The sequence below is a fragment of the Petaurus breviceps genome, unplaced genomic scaffold (genome assembly GCF_028583685.1).
Source record: "Petaurus breviceps papuanus isolate PSGF00001 unplaced genomic scaffold, PetGlider_PUasm1.0 90925, whole genome shotgun sequence".
Lineage (NCBI taxonomy): Eukaryota > Metazoa > Chordata > Mammalia > Diprotodontia > Petauridae > Petaurus > Petaurus breviceps.
The window spans coordinates 6,627,348-6,637,472 of record NW_027187380.1 but is presented as its reverse complement, the minus strand read 5'-3'; the positions used below and the strand labels follow the sequence as shown (position 1 = coordinate 6,637,472).

General features: G+C 40.2%; 1 pseudogene; it reads left to right on the top strand.

Moving 5' to 3' along the window:
* Positions 1–1,991: 1,991 nt before the first annotated feature.
* Positions 1,992–2,928, top strand: LOC138152760 (cell death regulator Aven pseudogene; annotated as a pseudogene).
* Positions 2,929–10,125: the final 7,197 nt, after the last annotated feature.

The window sequence follows — 10,125 nt, the reverse complement described above, 5'->3', positions numbered from 1 at the left end:
TGTGTAGAGCTTTAAATACCAAACAGTTAACTTTTGATCCTATAGGGAGTAGGGAGCCATTAGAGTTTATTGAGTGGGGTGGGAGATGATGTGATTCAACAGATACTGTAGGAAAGTCACTTTTGAAGTTGTGTGGAGGTTGGATTGGAGTGGGGAGAGACCTGAGGAAGAGGAATCCATTAGGAGGCTATTGGGGTATTCCAGGAGAAAGGTGATGAAAGCCTGAACGAGGGGGGTGGATGTGGGAGTGGAGGAAGGGAACAAATGCAAAAGACATGGTAGAGGTAGAAATAAGATCTGGCAACTGATTGGGTATGTGGCATGAAGGAGAGTAAGGAGCCCAGGATAAGGCAAAGATTTCCAGCCCAGAAGAATGAAAGGAGAATAGTATAGTGACAGAAGGAAATTCAGGAGAATAATGAGTTTGGAGGTGGTGATGGAGACGATGAGCTCTGTTTTGTACATGTTGAGTTTGAGGTGCCAATTGGTACATCCAGTTTGAACATATCCAATAGACAACTGGTAATGGAGGACTGGTGCTCAAATGGGAGACTGGGGTTGGTTACAAAGATGTGAGAATCATTTTCATAGCAATGATAGCTGAAATTACAGAAGCTGATAAGGTCACCAAGTGAAAAGAGCGTTTAGGAAAGAGTCTTGGGAGACACTCACAATTAATGGGTAACGATGTGTTTTAAAGTCCAGAAAAGGAAAGTGAGATAGGAGGAAAACAAAGAAAAAGTGAAGAAAACTCAGAAAGGAGAGAGAGAGATCAAGGAAGAGAAGCTCAGGAGATGGAGAAGAATAGAGTCAGATACAGCAGAGAGGTCAGGAAAGATGAAGACTGAGAAAAGTCCATTAGATTTGTCAGTGAAGAGATCATTGGTGACTTTAGAAAGAATAATTTTAGTTGAAAGATAAAGTTAGAAGACAAATTACAGTGAGTTTAAAAGAGTAAAGTGAGAGGAATGGGAGGCACTAAGATGACTTTTTTTCCCCAAGACTTTTAACTGAGAATGGGGAGGACAGATTTAGCTGCTGGTTAGAACAGGATCTAGTGAATGATTTCGTTGTTGATGTTATTATTTTAGGAAAGGGGAGACTGGGACTTGGTGTAGTCAACATGGAAGGACCCAGTAGATAGGGAAATATTTAAAATCAGAGGTGGGGATGGCAGATAAGGTGGGAGGGAAGAGAATAATTAAGCATACACATAGAGGGTTGGACTTGGCAATCAGAACTACCTCATCATCATCAGAGATTGGAGCGAAGGAGAAGATAGTGGTTATTAATCACCTACTGTATGCCAGGCACTATTCTAGGCACTGAAGATACAAAGACAAAAATAAAAGTTTTCACCCTCAAAAAGTTTACATTCTGTTAGATAATATATACATATATAGATATACATACAAGATAATGTGGGAGGAAGGAAGTACTTGGGAGGGATCAGGAAAAGCCTCACAGAGAAGACTTGAGTTGAGCCTTAAAGGAAGCTGGCATTCTAAGAGACAGAGGGAAGACAGGGATGCATTCTAGACATGAAGAACTGGCAAAAAGCCTAGTGGTGAGAGATGGAATGTCACATATGAGGAACAGGAAGAAGGCCAGTTTGGCTGGACCTAAGAGTGTATGACCCTGGGCAAGTTGCTTTACCCTATTTGCCACAGTTTCCTCATCTTTTACTGTAAAATTACCTGGAGAAGGAGATGGCAAGCCATTCTAGTATATTTGCCAAGAAAACCCCAAATTGGGTTATGAAGAGTCAGACATGACTGAAGAATGAATGAACAATAGCAACAAGATTGTGTGAAGGGGAGTAACGTAATAAGGTTGGAAAAATAAGATAAGAGACAGGTTGTGAAGGATTTTAAAGGCAAAACAGTGGACAATGAAATGGAAGACTAAGATGGTGAAAATAATGAATGGGAAGATTATTTCAGATTTGTATATCAAGATATTGAGAAAAAGGCAGAAAATAAATGTAAATCATGAAGGCAGCTAAGTGGCATGGTAGATAGAGTGCTGGCCTGGAAGGGAGACTCATCTTCCTGAGATCAAATCCAGCCTCAGACATTTACTGAGTGACCCTGGGCAAATCACTTCACCCTGTTTGCCTCAGTTTCCTCATCTGTAAAATGACCTGGAGAAGGAAATGGAAACCACTCCATTATATTTTCCTAGAAAACCCCCAATGGAGTCATAAAGAGTCAGACATGACTGAAAAGATTGAACAACAATAACAAATCACAGAGGCAATAGATTCCAGTGTTCTGATTAGCTCTGCAGGTAATTGCTTCTCACAGTTTCTTTATGGAGAGGGAACAAAAAGAGTGAGATACTGGAGCTTCATTTCCCAAACAGATTTCACCCTTCTATAAGGACTGTGAGTCATTTGGCATGAGCCCTTCAAGAACCCCATCTCTCCTTTTGACTAAATGTGACTGTTGAGTTAGCCCAGGTTAATGCCCCTTCAGAGCTCCCACAAATGAAACCAAAGAAAAAGGGAAATGGATGGAAAATGACAAGGGGCTGGGTTTGCAAATGAACCAGCCCTTGGTGCCAGTCTTTGACTCCAGTATCTGATGCTATCCAGTCTCTCCATGTCCACAGGTAAAGACAGACTCAGACTGTGATCTTCAAAGAATTGTTAGAAAATCACGGCCCATTGAAGCCAACTGTGAACCATTTGGATAATGAACTTCATTTGTTGCTAAGTTTAGATGTACCTACAGTAGTGAACAATGTGCCACTCTTTAACAACTCAGACATCTCAGGACCCCAAATCTAAGAAATATAAGGAAAAAAGGGAAAAAAACCACATTCCTGCAAAACTTTGTGTGACTGAAGAATTTGGAATCTGAACAACCACCAAATACATCCAAATGTGTTACAGAGGAAGAGAATGAAAATTGGATAGATACGTAATAAGTGATATGTTGGCAATTGTCTATATTCCTGGAAACTGGAGAGGCTGAGGCAAGAGGATTGCTTGAGCATAGGACCCCAGAACTGCAATGAGCTGACCTGATCAGGTGCCCACACTAAATCTGGCACCAGTATGGTGGGATCTTGGAAACAGGGAGCCACCAGGCTACCTAAGTAGAAGGGCAATCAGCTTAGACTGGAAAGGAACAGGTTAAAAAACTCTCATGCCACTCATCGGTGGGATCAGACCAGTGACGGACCTTTCCAGCCCAGGCAAAATAGGGAGACCCAGTCTCAAAAAACAAAAACAAACAAACAAGCAAAAAATAAAACAACCAAGACTGGCTGGACAGCATGGTTTCCTAAAGGGGGATCTGAAGAACTGTGATTGCCTAATAATTTATGTATGGGATAAAGGGGGAGTCAAATAGAGCAAGGTAATACTCTAAGAAGAGGTATTTATAAGCACACCCCAAATCAGTAACCTAGTATGATTATTGCAACTTGCTTACCACAGTATTTCAGTAAACAATGCATATAATAAATAATAATAAAGATGCTCTTTCCCATCATTTGTTCTTTCCAGTCTAGATTTTTAATAAATTGACTCCCTTAAGCAAATGAAATGCCGTCCCACATACCCTGTGTTTCCCTCCACTTGCCTATAAGAGCACCCAAGCTTCTCAAGTTTGCTTACAGCAAGTCAGGATTGTCACAGGAGCAAGATATAATTGGCATCTATATGCATTTGAAGAAAAGTTATAAATCTGGTAGAAAAATTTAAAATTCAAAAGAAAATAAACTTTATGAATATTTAAGATATGGATTGACACTTTGGTCTGTGCATCAGATGGTCATGCATCACTGTACTTGTGGTATCCTGAGGGGAGAGCAGCAGCTCCACATTGTGGAGGGGTTGACAGTGGTGCCCTCCCTCATTCATTCCATTTTGGCATATGGTGAAGACACGTTGCTCTATTATAGAATTGAACCAAAACTGTTCAAAAATATGAAGCACATTCAGTCACATTACTCTTGCTAAAATATGATTATGAATAATAAACCTTTTTGCTCACACTAAAATGATTGCTTTAAATTTATCTTGAAATATGATTAGTAGCAATCATATTTATCAAGAGCAAAGAGGTCTTTTGAACCACAAACAAAATAAACAATTATTTTAAAAAGATTATTTCATCTTGAACTAATCTTTTAAACATCTACTTGTATATGTTTTATCATGTATATAAGATGTTAATATAGTAGTGAGTGTACATAATTTATAAATAAATATGCATATATTGGAGGTGCATGATAAAAAAATTTATTAATGGGGAAAACAATTAAAAAAAAGGTTTGGAAAACATTGATCTAATTCAACCTCCTTATTTTACAGATAAGGAAACTAAGACCCAGAGAAAGGAAGGGATTTGCTAAAGGTCACAGAGGTATTAAGTGTCCAAGATGTGTCTTCTAGTTAGAAGTTCTTTGTGTCCTACCTCAAACATAAATTGCTTTCTTAAAACAAACCCGGTACGGTCAGGTAGCACAGTGAGTAAGAGCACTGGCTCCAGTGTCAGGATGACCTGGGGATCGAATCCCGGGCTCAGACACTTAGCACCCACCCAGAAACACCTGGCCGTGTAACCTTGAGCAAGTTACTTAACCCCAATTGCTTATTAAAAAAACAAAAAACAAAAAAAAACAAACAAAAACTGTTTTGTGGGGTCACATAGGCTTGGACTGGGCCACAATGGGTTTCCTTATCTCTTTTCTCCACAGAGGATTGTAAAAAGAGTGAAACTAACCTCTGATCAGATAACATCTAGCCCAGGTTAAGACCTGCCACACACACGGGGGGGGGGGGTGGGGGTCCCCCTCCCCCTTTAAGCTTCATTGTTTACTTTGATGGCCTTCCTTAAATTGTTTTATACATTAAAGCCTCATTAACTTATCCTAATTGGGGAGATGTTTACCTTACCTAAGGAGAAAGGAGAAGCTATGAGAGACCTAAATGTAGTTTTATTACTTTAAAGTGAGACCAGATTAGGAAGGGAGCTAGAATCTCTAAGGGAGGGACTCTAATGAATAGATAAGAATCATTTGTTGTTTGAATATAAATACAACTCAGCTAGGTGGTCTGGTGGTCCTGGGTTTGGAATAAAGAAGACCTGAGTTCAAATCCTGCCTCAGACACTCACTGGCTAGATATATGGGTGGGGGGAGCCGATTAACTTTCCTGGGCCTCATTTTCCTCATTTGTAAAATGAGGAGGTTGGACTGGATGACCTCTAAGGTCTCTTTCAGCACTCATGTGAATTTTGCTCTGAAGTAAACTAAATAATTCACATGTTTCCTCTGGGGGTAAAGGGCCCAGCCTATGTCACAATCATTCCATGTTCTGAATCACGAGGTTTTGACCATGAGGGGATTCCTGCTGGTTTTCAGCATCCAGTAGCCCATTGCCAAGAATTGTTTGGAATATAAATTTCCAACTTGGGTTAGGTTTATTTGTGACATCTCATTTTCAAACGGTATGAATAGCACTATCGATGCTGGGACTACTGCATAGTGTATTCAGCTACCTGGATAAGGCAGCCAAAGAAACACAGACTAGAATCCTAGAAGACCAGAGCTCAAAAGGACCTTGGGGACATTCAGTCTGAATATGCTTCACCTTTTTTGTATTGTACTGTGAACCCCTTTGGTAGTCTGGTGAAGCCTATAGATACCTTCTCAGAATAATTTTTGTAAAATCACAACATAAATAAATCATACTGAAATACAGATGTCAAAACAGTTTTCCCATCCAAATTCAAGGAACCCCTGAAGTCTAACCACCATAGACCCCAAGTTAAGAAGCCCTGATGTAGTCCAACTGCCTCATTTTACATAAGAGGAAACTGAGACACAGAGAGATTTAAGGACCAGGACTTCTATTCCAAGATTTTTTCAAGAAGCCAATGTTATCTTGCTTCCATGAAAACAGAGCTCTCATGAATGAGAAGGGACAAGGCGGAGGGAACAAGCAGTTATTAAGCACTTACTTTATGCCAGGCACTGTGCTAAATGTCTTGCAAATAATATCTCATTTGTTATTTATTTAATATTTATTTTCCCCAATTACATAAAATTTTTTTAATATATTTTTTAAATTTTGAGTTGCAAATCCTTCTCTTTCCACCCTCATTGAGAAGGCAAGCAGCAAATATTATCTCATCTGAATGAGAAGGGAGTTACATGGTCCATTTCTTTTTGCTGTCCTTTCCTCATGGGAAATCATTCATTTAAAAGACACTTATTAAGTGCCACACACTGAGGATACCAGACATAAATAAAACAATCCCTAATTTCAAGGGGCTTACATTCTACTTGAGGAGGGGAAGTAAATATATATATATATATGTATATATATATATACATACATACATATATATATATACATGTGATATGAAATATACACAAAGTTATTTCAAGGGATGAGGAGAAGCAATGTAGGAGGGGTATTGGTTCTACCACCCTTGCGTCAAGGTTGGGTTTATGCTGGTAGTAGAGATGAGGGAGGGCATCTGTTTGGCTTAGGTCAAGAATGCCACAGGCTTTTTGCTTCATTATTTCCTGACTCTGTGGAGAGTCAGGGGCCTTTACCCCTCCAATGCTGTTTGGGGCTTGGGAGTTAGGAGATGCCTAGACAGCTTTTCTCATTGGCCCCAAATGGAGCTGTAGATATGAGTATGAACAGGGTGGGATGGAGCAAGAGGTAACCCTAGTCTCAGAGATAAATTATACTTTGACCCATGACTGCCTTTTCTTTTCTGCTGAAATGATTTCTTCTGGCTGTTAAATGCCCACAGAAAAGTCAAATATTACTGTGTATGAAAAATGGCCCTTCCCATGGAGTCCATTTGTCATTTGTGGTCTCCAAGTTGGAATCTTGCCTTTCTATAATCTACAAAGTTCCTCCTACCTGGACTAAACGGATATTTCCCCTTGCCCATGCTCCTTACAGTGGCTTTCTACATTTTGTAAAGGAGAAACCCAAAGCCTTAAGAGGGTAAGTAACTTATTCATAATTACACAATGAGGGGGCGGCTAGGTGGCACAGTGAGCAAGAGTGCTGGCCTCAGAGTCAGAAGGACCCTGGATCGGTTCTGGCCTCAGATACTAACACCCACACAAAATAACTGGCCATGTAACCTTAGGCAAGTTACTTAACCCCAATTGCTTGAAAAAAAAAAAACAATTACACAATGAGTCAATCAATAGCAAAACTGGGACAAAGGATAGATTTATATGGCTCAGAATTCAAGGTTTTTCCATTAACTACAAGCTCTCACTTCCAACCCATTTCCTCTTCATAAAAGGAGAGTAAGATGGTTCTTAAAGTGTGATCTGGGGAAATCTAGGGGTCTCTAAGATACTTTTAGGGGATCCATAAGCTCAAAAACATTTTCATAATGCTAGGACATTTTAATTTCAAATATGGTAAATATCAATGGATATAAACCATATACATGAAAACTCTTTGGAGGGGGGGTTCCTTAAAAAATTTTAAAGGAGTCCTGAGACCAGAACCTCTGGCACAGTGGAAGAAGCATTGGGCATGGAGACTAGAACCTCCTTCAAGTCTGAGGTCTGACATTTACTTGCTGTTTGACATTGAACAAGCCATTTCTATGAGTTGATGTAAAAGGGGTGGGTGTGTATCTAAAAGACTTGCTGTGTGACCTTGGGTAAGTCACTTTCCCCTCTAGGTAAGTTGAAAATGGAGTAGAACCAAATGATCTCAAAGTGTCTTCTAGCTCTAGTCTGTGGTTCATGTTCTTTCTTGGTTCTACCAATGTCTTTCTACCAATGTCTGCCTCATGTCTTGCTCACTCTCTAGCTATGACTCTGCTCCCTATTATCTCCCTCACTCCAAGAGTTTGTTTTTGATGTTGTAAGGTTACTCTCCCCAAAAAGAAGAAGCACCCACTTCTTTTTCTAGTCTTAGCTCATCCCTAACTCACCTCTTCCAGGTAGCCTTCTGTAATTACCTTATCCCAAACCTTTACCTGTCATTCCCTTCCCCCAGATTACACTTCATTCTCATGTTTTTATAACCTGGTTTGGTAACTCTATAATTATTTCCAGTTCTGGTTTTCTGTGCTCCAAATAGATTATAAACTCCCAGAGGGTAGGAACTTCGTCTCTTTGACATTCCCCTTCCCTCACACCTTTAAATCTAGTTAAATGTCTACTATATGGCAGGCACAGTGCTAAGTGTTATGCAAATATTTCATTTGAATGAAAAAGGAGATTCATGGTCCCTTTCCTTTTTGGTACCCTCCCTTCTGAAATACACCCCCCACCCCCACACACACACCCCTAAATAATTAAATAAAAAACAAGCCTTGTCTTTTTACTAAGACAGTGAAACAAGTGCTATATGTGGAGTCCTATCTCCAAGCCCAGAGCACTGGGCGCATAGCAAGTGTATGCTCAAGAAATGCTTTCTACAGCCCTCGCTGATCTGCCTGGGGACTCTGCCTGGTTTGTTAAGGCTTCCTTTGCTTTTCGTCTTTGCTTTCCTGGTTCCTTACTCTTGCCGTTTTCAGCAGGTTAGAATCCTGGATCAACCACTGTTCATGATCTGGGTTTCAGTTTCCACTTCTGGGAAATGAGGGGTTGGACCAGGCCATTTCTTTAGGTCCCCTCCAGCTTTAAATACGATGATCATTTAATTTTCAGGCGATGGAGTAATGGTAGGGGGAGGGTGTGTGTTTAAAGTTTGTATTAGAATGTCTTAAACAAAAGCTGAAAATAGAAATGAAATCCTTTTCTTTCCTTACTCAGTTACTCCTCCCTCCCTCATTCATTCTTTATCAATCTATTGAGTTTTTTTTCTATTTACAATACTCCCTCTCCTATCCCATCCCCTCCCCCCTTCCTTGATCATAAGATTTAGAGCAGATTTAGTGGTCATCGGGTCCAACATCCTCATTTTTGAGATGAAGAAACTGAGGCCCAGGAGAGACAGTGACCTGTTTCCTTCCCTCTGCACACTTGACTTCCACAATAGTTCAATCTTTTATCCCCCCTCCCTGTACTATTGCAGTAACCTCCTCCTTAGCCTTTTTGCCTCATGTCTCTCACCTCCCCAATCCACCTTTCACACCACTGATGCTACAATGATCTCCTTTGCATAGGTCTCCAAGACTTCCACACTCAAACTTCAGCCTATCTCTTCTGACTGTTTCCACTTCCAGGTCAGATATAAATTCTGACACTTAAAGCCCTTTGCAATCTGGCCCCTATCTAGACTTATTACATATTTCTACAGTTCAGGATTTCCACTCTCTGGCCAGATTGGCCTTCCTCTTGTTCCTTACTTACATCTACCTTCTGAAATCTTCTACCTTCCATTTCTAGTGCCTTTGAGGTGACTATACCCTCCATGCCTGAGGTTTATTCCCTCCTCCCTTCTGACTCCTTTTCAAACCCCAACTCAAGTGTCACATTAAAGTTTCCCCTCCTCCAGCCCTCCCCAGCTTCAAGTGCCCCCCCATCTCTATATCTGGTATATAATGATACCAGATACACATGTATATGCATATATGTATATGTACATGTTGCCTCTCCCTCTCTCCATCCCCTCCAATATTGTAAGCTCCCTTAGACCAGAAGCTATATGACTTTTGTCCTTGTATATCAAGAGCAGTGTCTAGATCATAGTAGATCTTGATCTCTCTGCTTCTGTCTCTGTCTCTCTGTCTCTGTCTCTGTCTTTCTCTGTCTCTCTCTCTCATTCTCTCTCTGAAATTGATTGCCAAAAACCACACAGGTAGGGCAACCAGACTGGAACCCAGGTTTTTCTTTCTGGTACAAATCCAACCCTTTTCTCACTGTCTCATTTAAAAGAAAGCTGTATTACAAGGGCTTTGGGGGGTGGGGTGGGGAGTGTGGTTTATTTCAGACAAACGCTATTATTTTTTAAGCATTGTGTTACAGACAGCTTGAATTAAACTGCTAGTTTTCAAAGGAAATGATTTGATTCACCCACCCTTTTGTGTATGTAGAGACACAAAAGACAAGATAAGGTTCAACAACAATTTGAAAAGTAAAAAAATATCAAATGGGTCATTTAGCATTGTGTGATCACTTATTAATCACTTTTTAAAAATTGAGCATTTTCAAGATTCACAAATACACACAAAA